The following is a 16,145-nucleotide window of genomic DNA, read 5'->3' as shown; positions in this document are numbered from 1 at the left end:
TATTAACAGACTATTATTAGCTTAATAGACTACGTCCAACTCGACGATATAGTGCCAAATATGACTATTCAAATATTAATATACACGATGTCTCAATACCGATGGTAGGCGAACTTGGCCTTACTCCCACACGTGGCGTCGCGGGGAGGCTTTACGTCTGTGACTCTATTGGAGGGTAAGAAACTGGACTGAAAAAAGGAAGTCCTACTTTAGTAGCGCAGTATATATACGCACTATGAACAAATAGTCCCATTAGTGGTGCGGTAGCCAGATTCCTACGCGGAACTAGGACTTGTTCGTACATGTGGAGCGGTACGTTTGAACTGGGTCTGAGGGGTATGGCAGCCTGGCACCAAGGTCTCGACCAATAGTAGAATGGAGACTATTATGGGATGTTCAGTAGGCTAGAATGGATATTCAATGCATATTGTACAAGGAATATACAAGGGATATCAGGGAATATTAGAGAATATACAAATACAATTAAATATATATATATAAATAAATATATATATTCGGTTTAATCTGGCCCTTCACAACAGCCACCCCCTGAATAGGTCCCAGACCTAATCAGTTAAACAGAGACAGATTAATCGCGTTGTCTATTTACACATAAGGGTTTGCTGTAGGGGTCAGTCAACTTCACAAAGTCATAGGGTTGTAGGGTCATGGTCATCATCGATTGTGTCTGGGAGTCGAGGCAGTTCTATGAGCCTTGCCACGGGACGGGTGTAAGTGCGACCCTGGACGAGCACTTCAGCTGCTCGGACCTTGCCGTCGGCACCGGTGATCACTTTGCTTACGCGGCCGGACGGCCACATAGCTCTGGGCAGTGATTGATCGATAATCATGACGACTGTTCCTTCTGTCAAATTGTCTCTCTCCTTTACCCACTTCTGGCGGGTCTGTAGAGACGGTAGGTAGTGCAGTAGGAAACTGTTCCAAAACTTGTCGGCTAATACTTGGCTGTACCTCCACATTCGTCGGCCGTTCGCTTCTTCAGGCCGGTACATTGTCTGGGGTAATGCAGGATCTAGCCGCCCCATCAGGAGTGTGTTGGGGGTAACTGGGTCGATATCCGCCACATCACTGGAGACATATCCGAGGGGCTTCGAGTTAAGTACTCCCTCAATCTCCGTGAGGACTGTCAGTAGGACTGCGTGATGTACATCCTCATCGTATTTCTTTATAATCAGCTCTGTGACCTTGTGTCGGCTGTTCAATACGATCGGGTATTTAATGTCATCCGGTAGATTGGGGGCTCTGCGTAGGCGACCACCCACTCTGATGAGGGTATGAGCGTCGCTCTCGGGGGCCAGATGAATTAATCTGCTGTCGGATGGGACGGGCTTTCCTCCCTGTAGACAGGCCAATTCATCGGGGAACGAGTCTCTCTGGGCTCGCTGCAGTAGAAGCAATTCTGCTTCCTCGTAGTTAGCTGCTGACATATCAGCGGGGGACTTGCACTCCGGGTGGTACCGCAGGAATGTTCTTTGTTGTGCACTCTCTATGGACGTGCAATCGTCTATGTTAGGGTCGGTGGAGGCTACGGTGCTCAATCCACAGAACACAGACTTCTTATTTTCCACCTCCTCTGGACTTGCTTCCCTCGGGATAGGCATGGGCCACTGTCCTTCCGGGAGTCTTAGGAATGCGGGGCCGTCACTGTAGACATTGCGACGGGTGAGGTCATCCAGGGGCATCCCCCGGGTGATGACGTCAGCTGGGTTCTGTTTTGTATCAACGTAGCGCCACTCTGTTTCTCCGGTTAACTCTTCGGTTAAGTCTTGAATCTCGGTGACTCTGACTCCCACGAAGACTTTGTACTTGCATGAGTCCGATTTGATCCAGGCGAGTACCGTTGTGGAATCTGACCACAGGATTGTTCTAGACACCGGTATGGTGAGCTCACGTTGGATGAGCGTGGCTAGGTGCGCTCCGGCTAGGGCTGCGCAGAGCTCTAGACGTGGGATAGATTGTTGCTTGCGTGGGGCTATTCTCGAGCGGGCGAGGACAAATGCTGTGTAGATCTCTCCCCCCTGGTCTTGGGCCCGCAAGTAGGCTACTGATCCGTATGCGACCTCTGAGGCGTCACTGAAGACGTGTAAGTCCATTTTACATGTCTCTGGCCTCACCGTGGGTGGGAAGTAGCTTCGGCGCATATTAACGCCTGGGAGTGAGTGGAGCTCCATCTCCCACTCTCTCCAGGTGGATGCAAGGTGTGCGGGAATGGGGTCGTCCCAGCCCTGGTCCTTGTCCCCCAATGCTCGTACAATCATTTTTGCCCTGGTGGTGTACGGTAGAATACATCCTAGCGGGTCATATTGTCGGGCGAGTGTTGTGTACACACTCCGTCTGGTGGTCGGCGCCGCCGCCGGCCTTCCCTGCTCCGTAGTCAGGGGCTTGTGTCTGTAGTGAAGCGAATCTGTTTTGAATCGCCACACCAATCCCAGGGTCATCTCCTGGGCTTCTCCCGGGATTGTAGCCATCCAGGTCTCGCTGCTGGCTGCCTTGTCCTCGGAGGAGAGGCTGCGCAGTACTTGCGGATCGCTGCTGGCCCACTGCCTGAGATCAAAGCCGCCTTTGATCAATGAGGCGCGGAGTTTAATCAGGAGAGCCTCGGCTTCTTCTTGGGTTGAAAGGCTTTGTAGACAGTTGTCTACGTAGAAGCTGTTCTTTACGCTGTGTCGGACCTCTTCGTCCGCTGCTGGGTCCTCTGCTACATGTTTCTGTAGTGCAAATGTCGCACAGCAGGGGCTGCACGTCGTTCCGAAGGGGAGGACTTCCCATTGGTAGATGGCTGGGTGCTCATCTCCTGGCTTCTCTCTCCATAGGAACCGTAACAGGGGCTTGTCCGCCTCTACTAATCTCACCTGCAGGAACATTCCTTTAATGTCCCCGCTGATGGCCACCTTTTCCTGGCAGAAGCGGAGTAGAGCGCCGAGTAGGGAGGGGCCGAGTGTGGGACCGGGCAGTAACTCTTTATTCAGATTTTGGGATCCGATCTGGTAGCTGCAGTTAAATACTATGCGGTCTTTACCGTTGTGATGGACCTTGTGGTGGGGCACGTACCACGATTCAGTGGTCTGGTCAGCCTCTTTAATGTCCATCTTTGTGACGTGTCCCGCTGTGATGAGCTTCTCAATCTCAGCGCGGTATACACTCTCTTGGGCGGGGTTCTTGGCTAAGCGCCGCTCCGTGTTCAGCAGGTACCGTTCTGTGGCGTCTGTCTTGGCGTGGAAAGTAGGCATTCCTTCTCGCCGCAGGAGTGGCGTGGCGTATCTCAACACGCCGTTGACCGGGACTCTCTTGGTCCCTGTCTCGAGGAGGTGAATTGCGTAAATGTCATCTTTAGAGCGAATGTCTTTCTTTCCGTTCTTAAAGGGCATTTGTTCCAAGGTCCATAGCCGCTCTACGTGTTGCAGGAGTGCGGTTTCTCCCTCTGTGACTCGGGAGTGGAGACATCTAGTGGCTGTACTTCGGTTGAGAGATTTGGCGAGCGGGCCTTGGAGAGTCCATCCCAAACGGGTCTCGACTGCTGCAGGACAGCCTCGGGGTCCGGTATGAACCCGGTCTATCGGGACAATGAGGTCTGCATGGTCGGAGCCTATCAACAGGGTCGGCATAGCATTGTCTATGAGCGGGATCGGTAACTTGCGCAGATGTGCATATTTCTCCATCAGCTTGGCGACGGGGTATGTGTACCGCGACAGTCCTATTTCTTGGCTGGTGAAAGCGTCTGCAATCTGGTACCGTCGCTCAGGCTGGCCGCTTGCTGCGATAGAGAATGAGACATTCTCGCCCTTTATCGTCTTCAAATCTCGTCTTATTGTCCGAATTGTCATTTGGGTTTCGCTTCCCCGCAGCCCTAGCTGGGCCGCAGCGGAGGCGAGCAGCAGGGTCTTCTCTGACCCGTCATCGAGGACGGCGTAAGTGTCCAGGACTTTATTCTGGTAGCTTAGTGTCACACGCACTACTTTTAGGAGTACTCGGGCTCCACTGCTGCTGGCGGGATCGATGTACATGACGCTCGCTTTGCGGCTGGATGGTGCAGGTGAAGGGCGCCGTCTGTTACTGTCGTGAAGTATGTCCAGATGGGCTCCATCGCACTTGGTGCACCTTTTCTTTAAGCGGCATTCGGCTGCCATGTGTGAGCGCGCACAGCGAAAACAGCGCTTGTTGGACTTTATCCATTGACCTGCTTCCTCCGCGTTCAGCTTGGGGAAGGAGTCACATTGCGCTAGCCAGTGTTCTTTCTCACAGTAGGGGCACACTATCTTCCACTTCTCCGTTCTGGAGGGGGTACTGTGGCTCCTGCTGCTCGGTACTGACTCCGATTGGTGCATCACAGTCACCGATCTTCTTCCATCATTTAGTCGTCTGGTTCCTTCTCTGGAGCCAGGGGTGCTCCGTCCGAATGTATCTAGCCGTAGGCTGCTGACTTCTCTCGCCAGGAAGTCTGCTAGATCGAGGAGGTTCGGTTCGGGGCCATTCGGGTCTCTGTGGTCCCTCTGCCGCCTAAAGCGCTCCTGACGAGCGGGCGGCAGCTTCTCCAGGATCCTTTCCACATTTGAGTTGGCGTAAAGTTCATGCCTCCCCTTCTCTCTTTGCGCTCCCAACATCCCTACCAGGGACTGCACTCTGATGGACAGGTCGTCCAGTGCTCGATTGTCTATTGCTGGGGGTAAGCGGTCGATGTGTCGGATCTCCTGGATCACGTAATCCCATATGCGCCCATACCTCTGGTCCAATGCTACCAGCGCTGCTGTGTATGGGGTGGTGGAAGTCGCGTAGGCGAGCGCTATATTATGTGCGCGGGGTACCTTTAAGTGCTTCAGTAGGATGGCGTATTTGTGGCGTTCATCCAATACATCCACCAACATGGTCTCCAGACACATGCGGAGTTCTGTATACTGGGCCCGGTTCTCTTGGGTGAAGTCGGGTACCATAGGCGTGCCAATGTATGACGCTGACTGTGGATACATCGGCGAGCGTTGGGGGAGAGGCCTCCTAGGCGAGTCTCCTCCCGCTCCTTGGTATGGGCTGGTACCGGCAGTGTACCATGGCCCGCTTGTCCAGGTGCTGTTCCTCGGTGCGGGTCGTGCGTCGTGCTCACCCGTGTATAGAGTCGGGGGTCTGTAGCGCAGCTCCGCGGGAGTATAGCCTGGGCTGTACCGGGCCTCCTGGTCCGGTAGAGTACTGTGCTGTCTTCGGGCGTGGTTCTCCTCCTCTTCCTCTTCGTCTTCAGTTAGGTCATCCAGTGCTTGTAGTCTCTGGTTTAGCCTCTCCACAGGATATGCTGCTCCTTCCCGGTTGCTAGGTCTCGCTTGGACCGGTGGGGGGAGGTGGTCTGTGGGGGGTATAGACCTCGTCTGTTGGTCAAGTTCAGGGTTGTTTACTCGGCTAGGGGATGCCGCCCTGGAGGTGTGTCTAGACGAGTTCCTGGAGCCTCTGGTGGAGGGAGAGGGTGTTGTCCGTCTGATCAGCTGTTCTATTAGTTGCGACTGCTGTCTGTCGCGCGCTGCGTCCCGTTGAGCACCGGCTCGTTCTCGGGCCACATTCTCTTCCATCTGAATGCGTCTTATTTCTAGACGTATCTGCTCGTGTTCGCTTCGCTGCTGGATCTGCAGTCGGTCGCGTTCAGCAGCGGCGTTCAGGCTGATGAGGAAGGCCTGCTGTAGGGTCCTCTCTGCCTCGCTGGGAGAAGGCGGTTGTATAGGGGAGCCTTCCCTCGGGGTACTCCTTGCGGAGCCTTGGAGTTCTATCTCCACGGTGCTCTCCCCGTCTTCTTCCGTGCCGAGTTCTCTCTCGGTAGCGTTGTATTCCTCCCGGGACTCATTGGGGACTACTTCTTCAGTACTGGCGGGGTGTGAAGTCATGTCTGGTTCCCACTGGTCCCCACCGTGAACTTGGTCAGTTACATTAGAGCCCGTAGGGGCCTCTATGGTCGGGGTAGTCTGGGCGTTGGGGTTAGACATACTTTCTAGTTTTACCGCGTTTACTGTTAGTAGAAGACTAGGTTGTTGACTGACAGCGTAAGCCTCTAAGTACTGAGGGAGCCGTCGTTCGCGCTGCGGGCGTTGGTTAGGAGGATCGTTTCGTGGAGTGTTCATCATAGGCCATTTCAATATTAATAACACTATATTAATATTACACTAATTACCATCCGGCTCGAATGACCAATTGTAACTGAGGGGTACAATTCCCTGACTGTATTACTAGATATGATACTTACTACCACTACCTTTGTACTTAATATTCGGCCACCCAGTACACGGCATAAATATATTATCATAAACACTCTCACGTAGATGAAACGGATCCAACACAAATGTACGAAGTCGAAACAGGTCTTTATTTCTACACAGCGATGGTGTGTAGAACAAGCACTTAATCACTTAATTACATTTATGAATTGAAATAGTATGCACTTTTATGGCAAAGAGTATTCGTCGGTATATCAATAGAGAATGTCCAATCTCTGAAGGCGCAGGTGGTAAATATACGACCTGGAATAGTTAAGGAATAACAGCAATGATACTTTAATGATTATATACTAGATACACTAGAGGGGGTTAATCCGGTCGCTTGTAAGCCGACAGGAGTAGGAGGGGGGGGGGGGTAGAATCCGGCTGCCTCGTCCGGCCAAGGGTATCCCAGGTGAACCCACTGTAGTGCCGTTCAATGCGCCGGCGATCCTGGGACCACAGATGAAAGCAGGTGGACTCTTTGTGGGCCGGCTCTCTCCGGTCCACGGGGGAGAGACGTGAAGCGACCTCGTCTTGCAGAGCGTCTCCTCACCTTGCGTCCTCTCCAGGGGGGGGGGTTCCAACACACGGCAGTGTCGGGGGTCTTTATCCATGGAATAATCAAAGTATACAAAGCATAATCCGTGCCTGGGAAGGCGGGCTGTCGTCGGTAGAATAATCCGGTATACAGGTCCACTCGCTCGTCGGCTCTGGGGCTCCTCGGGTGCAGCTTCACATGGGGTCAACCACCCTGGGTAAGCAGCCAGTTCTCTGCCCGAAACGATGGGGTACTGACTACGGTAGTATTCTCACCGCACGAAGCACTATATATTAACAGACTATTATTAGCTTAATAGACTACGTCCAACTCGACGATATAGTGCCAAATATGACTATTCAAATATTAATATACACGATGTCTCAATACCGATGGTAGGCGAACTTGGCCTTACTCCCACACGTGGCGTCGCGGGGAGGCTTTACGTCTGTGACTCTATTGGAGGGTAAGAAACTGGACTGAAAAAAGGAAGTCCTACTTTAGTAGCGCAGTATATATACGCACTATGAACAAATAGTCCCATTAGTGGTGCGGTAGCCAGATTCCTACGCGGAACTAGGACTTGTTCGTACATGTGGAGCGGTACGTTTGAACTGGGTCTGAGGGGTATGGCAGCCTGGCACCAAGGTCTCGACCAATAGTAGAATGGAGACTATTATGGGATGTTCAGTAGGCTAGAATGGATATTCAATGCATATTGTACAAGGAATATACAAGGGATATCAGGGAATATTAGAGAATATACAAATACAATTAAATATATATATATAAATAAATATATATATTCGGTTTAATCTGGCCCTTCACAACAGCTACAATACAGTATACGGCTCAATACACACAATATTAAAATGGTGAAGTGCTTTGAGCAGGATAGACTTATAATATACAGTGTTACAGTTATACAGTTACTGCCGCACCCCCCGCACCCCCCCTTCCAACGTGCCCGCACCTGAGCTGACACACCTGCTCCAGCTGACACACCTCACCCTGCTGCTCCAGCTGACACACCTCACCCTGCCTGTTCAGACGATTCGCCTCTGTGACTCAAACCTCTCCATCCAGAAGGTAGAGTGCAGTAGACCCTAATCATTCTGGCTTCCGGACTGGCCACTCCACAGAGACGGCCCTCATTGCGGTCACAGAGGCACTTCACTTAGCAAAAGCGAAAGGCCTCTCCTCTGTCCTGATTCTCCTAGATCTATCTGCAGCCTTCGACACAGTCAACCATCAGATCCTCCTCGCGGCCCTCGCAGGAATGGGAGTGGCTGGCTCTGCGCTGACATGGCTGACATCATACCTCAATGACCGCTCCTACCAAGTGTCATGAAGAGGGACCCTGTCGACCACCCGTCCCCCCTGCGGACGGGTGTCCCCCAGGGCTCGGTCCTAGGACCCCTTCTCTTCTCCCTCTACACTAAATCACTGGGTAACATTATCACGTCTCATGGCTTCTCCTATCATTGTTATGCCGACGATACTCAACTCTTCCTCTCCTTCCCTCCCTCAGATATCCACGTCTCTGAGCGGATCTCGGCCTGTCTGTCCGACATCTCTGCCTGGATGAAGACCAACCACCTCAAACTGAACCTAAGCAAAACAGACTTGCTCCACCTGCCGGCCAAATCCTCCCCCCTGACCGACCTTTCCATCACAGTCGAGAATGCAGCTGTGACCGCGTCCCCGACCGCCAAGAACCTAGGTGTTGTCCTCGACGACCAGTTGAACTTCTCTGCTCACATCGCAGCGACAACCAGAACCTGCAGATTCCTCCTGAGCAACGTCAGAAGGATCCGCCCCTTCCTGACAAAAGAAGCCACCCAACTCCTCGTCCAATCAACAGTCATCTCCCGCCTCGACTACTGCAACTCACTGCTTGCTGGCCTCCCGGCCACTGCCACTAAGCCTCTTCAACTCATTCAGAACGCAGCGGCCCGCCTGATCTCAAACCTACCGAAGTCGGCCCATGTCACCCGACTTCTTAGGCTGCGGTTACACACAGGGCTATTTTCGTTTCGTTTTCAGGGTCAGTTTCGCTTTTCAGAACGCAACGTAATGGCAGGCAAGTTAGACATTTGTTTTGCCTCCTGAGCACAGTGATGTAGTACAATGCCAAAGCAGTAGGTGGCAGTAGGTGGCGAACATGAAGGCAATTTTCAACCAATCAGAAAGTTGAATGTGCCAATACACTTCCTGCAAAAAATCAACAATCTACCATCTTTAAATGGCTTGCATGAGCCATTTAGCCAACGTAGCATTTATTTTTCAGCAAAGAAAGTGCAATAAAAGTGCAATAAACAAAACGGATACATTCACTGTGTGTTCTGCCTCTCATTTGTTGATGAAACAAAACTAACATCAACACAATTGACCACCAAGAGCGGAGTTTAGTCTCACAAAAAGATCGTCGCTGATTGTTAGCTTACGTGCTAACGTGATTGGAATATGCCTGTATAACAGTATAGCATTGTGGCTAGCAGCTTGGTAACGTTAATGCTAGCAGAATGAATGGATGTAAACTTTATTTAACAGATTGCAGAATGGGTACAATACAATACGGCTCAATACAAACAATTGTTAAGGGAATGCAGACTGTTGTAGCTTCGACTGGGCTCCTTATAACAATAACTTGACAACACATGGTAGCTGCAGCTACTTGGGACAGCTCTGCTGTAACCACTGGAAATAACCGTGCAGGTCTCTACTGCGCATGGGCGTTGAGCAACAACGGCTCCGTATCCGGCTCGCGCAGATTACTTGACACGTTGACAGCAAACGTAATCATTCAGCAACAAAAACTTTGCTACATTCAATGGTGTAACTGGGGCATTAGGGACCTGCACTGGCTCCCCATTGCTGCACGTATCCGCTTCAAGGCCCTCGACCTAGCATACCGTGCGGCAAAGGGAACCGCTCCCGCCTACCTCCGGTCAATGGTCTCTAACTACACACCCTCAAGACCCCTACGCTCTGCATCTTCTGGCCGCTTCAGACCTACTCCTATCCGAGCTCCGGGAGGGTCATCAAAGAGAAGTCGCCTATTCTCAGTCCTTGGCCCACAATGGTGGAATGAACTACCCACCCCAGTTAGGACAGCCGAAACCCGTCCAATCTTTCGCCGTCGACTAAAGACGCACTTCTTCAACCATTATCTGAATTTTAAAAAAAGACATTTTTAAATAAAAAATATCTAACCCTAACTAACCTTACCGTCATGCACTTGTCCTAATAAACTAACCTACAAACTATTACAAAAAAATTAAAAATAAAACATTTTCTTTTTGTTTTCTTTTTCAGGCCACTGAACTTAGAAGCAGGCCAGGACAGTGTTTCTAGTTGTATTCTAAAATTATATTCTATTGTATTCTAAAATGTGACTATATGGTTTTATATTAACTTAATAAATAAACAAAAACGAAAAATCTACTTATTTCAACAAACATTTCAAACTAAATAACAGATTATGCACATAAAACGCTGAAAACAACCGAAGCAACAATAGTATTTTAATGAGGCTATTATTACTATCATTATTATTTTGCAACAAGTTAGCCCTCTCATAAATAGCACATATAAATGAATAACTAACTTGAACTAACTTAATAGGATTGAAGTGATATTTGGCTTAAAAAATCCATCGCCTGGCAATTTTTTTTTAAAATAAAAGCCTGACGATGTGCATTGGGCCGCGGCTCTCTGACGCCTTATTTTCTGGGTCCCGGCCTGAAAAGTTTGGGAACCCCTGAGCTAAATGACTAAATGTAATGTAAATGTAAATTAAACCAATCTGTCATATTTTTTATAGATGTTTGATTAGTGGCGTGTGTCCAAAATTGTGGAAGGAGGGAAAGATCATCCCAATACCTAAAGACACAAAAGCAACTTTCTGTGGTCCCAATAGCAGGCCTATCAGCATTCTGCCAGTACTTAGCAAACTGTTGGAAAAAATTGTGTATTTAAGCGCAGGAGTGGTTTGTGAACAATAAACCATGCCTAGGGGTGGTCGTTAGGCCCGAGGCGCAGCCGAGGGTCGTTAGACCCCCCTAGGCATGGTTTATTGTTCACAAATCACGACTGCAAGTGGTGTAAAGGTTTTATACAACTGCCAGATTCATCCAACCTTATTTCTATACAATAAACACACATTAATCGAAGATTTATTGAAAAAACCATCCGCCAGAAAAAGTAGTTCCCACAACTACAAAAAAGACAAGTTGCCTCCATGTGGAAGCAGCTTGAAGTGCATCCAACCAAACTAACACATCCAACTGTGTATTATTGGAATGATTGAGAGAAGTTGCCTCATGTGGAAGCAGCTTGAAGTGCATCCAACCAACTAACACATCCAACTGTGTATTATTGGAATGATTGATTGAAAATTGTATTACCAGATGCAGAATGGGTACAATACAGTACGGCTCAATACACACATTTGTTAAGGGAATGCAGACCTACTTTCCATAGAACTTCATTCTTAGATGCTTCTATATAAAGTAGGTAAAACAAATTTAAAAGTTTTCTTTGCCCTATAGGAAAAAAACGTTTTCTTCGCCCTATTCTTTTATTTATTTTTTTAAACCTACTGTAGAGGGCCTAAACTTAACCAGTTGGAAACCAAGAGCGTACAGTAATAAAATTAGCAATCAATCAATCAATCAACTCAATAGGCCATGCTCACTTAGAACAGCGCAGCACCCAGCTCTCTGACTATCCCCCGCGTTGCAGGCAGAGTGTGTGTGCGTGTGTGTGCGTGTGTGTGTGTGTGTGTGCGTGTGTGTGTGTGTGTGTGTGTGTGTGGGGGGGGGGGGGGGGGGGGTGGCGGTGGGTGGAGACTAGAGCGAGCGCTGACAGTCGAAAGGAAAAAGAAATTAAAAAAAAAATTGAAAATTAATCAATCAATAAATCCGCGATTTTTCTTTTGTTACAGAATGATTCAAGACCCATCAATTACATCATCCAACATTGTTTAAACGACTAAGACATTCGACTAAGAATCGCTTGATATTTAGTCGTTTAGTCGCTATCAACATATCCATTTGTAAAGATTATTGTCCACCTTCTTGTGATCCGGCGGAGTGATGTGATGTGGTTCGGTTGTGGGCAGGTCCTGGGCCAGCAGCGTGGAATTGTTGCCAATAAAGACGTGTAAAATGACTGTTTCAGCCAATCAGAATCGAGAAATTTGCATGCCGTTGTATAAGAGCAAATACAAGTCTATTTCTCTGCTAATGGTTTAACTACTTTATTCCAACATGCGTATAGGGCTGGTCATTCCACCTGTACCGCCATCACTCAAATGTCTGATAGTTGGCTCACCTCTATGGACAACTCAAAGCTCATTGGTACCGTACTACTTGATTTTAGCGCAGCCTTCGATGTAATCGACCACGACATTTTAACGTCTAAACTTGTGTGCTATGGTTTTAAATCCTCTGCAATCCAATGGGTTAGGAGTTATCTGTCGGCCAGGTCGCAGAGAGTTTATTTTAATGGGGCTCGATCGAGCAGTAGGGCCCTGGACTGCAGGGTCCCGCAAGGAAGTTGCCTAGGACCCCTCTTATTCTCAATTTTTACAAATGACATGCCGTTTGCAATTAGTACAGCTAATTTGACAATGTATGCCGACGATTCCACTATTTATTATGCGGCTGCAACAACATGTACAGAGTTTAGTCAGGTTCTGTATAGTGAGCTGAGCATTATATATCTGGATAAAATCAAATAAACGTATACTTAATTTATCAAAAACAAAGTGCATAATATTCGGTTCTAATTATAGACACATTATCACACAATCCCAAATTGAATTGACAGATTGAGGGTAAAACCATTGAACAGGTAAAGACTGTGAAGCTTTTAGGACTCTGGCTTGATGGTGCATTGTCTTGGTCCGATCACATCAACAAGGTGGTTGCCAAAATGGGCAGAGCGGTTGCAGTCACACGGAAGTGCTCACCTTATCTCACATCAGTGCTGTTTCGTCAAGTTGTGTGCTCTATGGTTTTATGTCATTTAGACTACTGCTCTGTAGTATGGTCATCTGCATCCAATGGTCTACTCAGAAAACTACAAGTAGCTCAAAACAAGGCAGCTAGACTGGTCCTAGGCTGCTCACCTAGGGCTAGTGTAGTTGACATGCATGCACGTCTCTCATGGCTCAGTGTTAAGGTAAGATTATCTGCTAACTTAATTACATATTTTCATAGTTACTCAAACTCAAACTCCAACGTTCCTTTATAATTGCATTGTGTACAGCGCAAGTCCCTCCCAAAATCCAACCCTAATGTCCTCGTCGTGGGAGGGGGAAGCAGGTTAAGCTGACCAATAGGGCAATGGTAAAACTCATGGGCCAATCCCCCGTGAAGTGGATAATTGGATTACAGAAACATTGAAGAAAGGTAAGAAACCCTGCACCCTAGGAGATGGAAGCTCATCAAGCATACGAGCTGAAGAGACTATGAAGACGCATGCTGAAAACCACATGGAGAGGGTGCGTCAGAACCTTCTATCCCCTAGGCGGTCTACCAACATCACAACCTGGAACATCAGGACCATGTACACAGCGGGGAAGACATCAGTCATCGCAGAAGAAATGAAAAGATACAAGCTCTCTATCCTTGGCTTGTGTGAAACCAAGTGACTCCAGACAGGAGAAGTCAAACTGACCAGTGGTGAATCCATAATCTTCTCTGGACACCCGGATGAGAAAGCACCACACACGGAGGGAGTGGCACTCATGCTCTCAAAAGAAGCGCAGAGGGCCCTCATCAGTTCAGAATCCAGTTCAACTCCAGAATCATCACCGCAAGATTTAAAACCACCCATAAAAGAATTAACCTACATGTCATCCAATGTTATGCACCCACCAACACCACAGATGAGGAAATAAAGGACAACTTCTACAACCAGCTACAACAGCTACTCCAGGCCAGGAGAGAAAAAGACATCTTTCTCCTCATGGGCGACATGAATGCAAAGGTTGGGAACAACAACAATGGATACGAGCTGATTATGGGAAAGCATGGAATCTGCAGCATTTTGCAAACGCCTGTGCGGACTACAACTTGGTCATAGGAGGGACAGTTTACCCCCACAAACCTGTTCACAAAGCCACATGGATATCACCTGACCAGACCACAGAAAACCAAATAGATCATATATGTATAAACAGGAAGTCCAGACGTTCCCTCCTGGATGTACGAGTGAAGAGGGGGGCAGATGCGGGGTCAGATCATCACCTACTGGCTGCAAAACTCCAACTCAAGCTGAAGCGCTGTAACAGCCCCACTGACAACAGAGCAAAGTACAACATCCAATAAATTTCCAGGACATAGGAACAACGGAACTATACCAAATCACCCTACAGAACAGGTTCCAAGCCCTGCAAGAACAAGCTCAAAAACCAGTGGAAGAGCACTGGAACAACCTGAAAACCATATGGAAGGAGACATGCCTAGAAGTGGTAGGGAGAAAAAAAACAAGCACCAAACCCTGGATATCCACTGAAACACTGAAAAGAATAGAGGAGAGGAGGGCAAAAAAAGACACAATAAACAAATGCAAAACTCGAGCAAAAAAGGGAGCAGCTCACAGAGACTACGAAGTAGCAAACAAGGAGGTGAAGAAAAGCATCAAACGCGACAAACAGAAATACATAGAAGACTTGGCGCAAGAAGCAGAGGAAGCAGCGGGAAAGAATAACCTCAAGGAACTCTACCTGACCACCAAGAAACTAACCGAGAGGTTTAGACAGACAAACACACAAATCCGTGACAAACAAGGACGACTGCTCACCACCAAGGAAGAACAACACCAAAGGGGGGCTCCCCACCCTCCAGAACATTTACAACAAGCGGTGCAGGGGCAAGGCTAAGAGAATCATTAAGGACTCCAGCCACCCGAACAACTGCCTCTTTGAACTGCTGCGGTCAGGCAAGCGATACCAGAGTCTCAAGGCGAGCACAGAAAGAATCAGAAGAAGCTTCTATCCCCAGGCCATCAGGCTGCTCAACGAACAATGAACACTACACAACAACCATCAAACGCACATAGCACACACATCCACAGGCACACACTCACTTTAAACAAACACACTGCAGCACCCACTCCCCACACTTTATATTTATTGATAAAGGATTTGCACTACAACTCGTACACCTTACTGTAAATTGTACCTAAATTGTACCTCATCCCATTTCTGCTTTGCACTATATAGTATTGTATATTAGTACACTGCATAGTATATTGTATATTATATGGTAACTCAGTTACGTCTATTCTGCATCGAACATTGTACATATGTCTATACTGAACACTGTGACCTCATTTTTTACTTCTAATTTACATGCTATACTATGTTATTTGATACTTATCTTGTCTAGCACAGTCTCTGGAGCGTAACAGTAAGAAGCATTTTGTATAAAAGTATTCTGTACTTCTGTATGACAACTATTAAAGAAACTTGAAACAAAGGTGGACTGAGCACTTTAGGGAGCTCCTCAACAGAGAGCCCACTGTCCAAGAGGTGGAGATTCCGCCAGCTGCACTGCACACATGCTGGAGATCAACTGTGCCCCCCCAACAAGATATGAGGTGAAAAAGGCCATCAATGCATTGCGACGTGACGAGGCAGCAGGGCCAGATGACATTCCAGCAGAAGCTTTAAAGGCAGATGTTGAAACCTCAGCCACCATGCTACACCAGCTGATCAAAAGGATCTGGGAGAAAGAAGGAAATGTACCAACAGACTGGAAGGACGGGCTCATTGCTATTATACCCAAGAAAGGAGACCTTAAGAACTGCAACAACTATCGTGGGATTATGTTGCTCTCAACACCAGGCAAAGTGTTCAACCGCATTATCTTGGACAGACTGCGAAAAGGGGTCAATGATGAACGGAGAGAAAACCAAGCCGGTTTCAGGAACGGTAGATCGTGCAGTGACCAAATTGCCACCCTCAGGATCATCATCGAGCAATCCATAGAATGGCACGCACCTGTCTATGTCAATTTCATAGATTTTGAAAAGGCATTCGATAGTGTAGACCGCGAGCTGCTTTGGAAACTCATGGCACACTATGGAATCCCTAAAAAATACATCAGCATAATCAAGAACATGTATCAGGACATGAAATGCCAAGTGTTACATAACGGATGTGCACAAGAACACTTCAAAGTACTCACCGGCGTGAAACAGGGCTGCCTACTTTCCCCCTTCCTCTTCCTCCTATGCATCGACTGGATCATGAGGCAAACCACAACCAATAAAAAGACTGGCATCCAGTGGAGTCTAACGGAGCACCTCGAAGACCTGGACTTTGCGGATGACATCGCACTACT

Source organism: Notolepis coatsorum (genome assembly GCF_963971535.1).
Source record: "Notolepis coatsorum genome assembly, chromosome: 1".
Taxonomy (NCBI): domain Eukaryota; kingdom Metazoa; phylum Chordata; class Actinopteri; order Aulopiformes; family Paralepididae; genus Notolepis; species Notolepis coatsorum.
Note: the sequence above shows the minus strand (reverse complement) of the source record.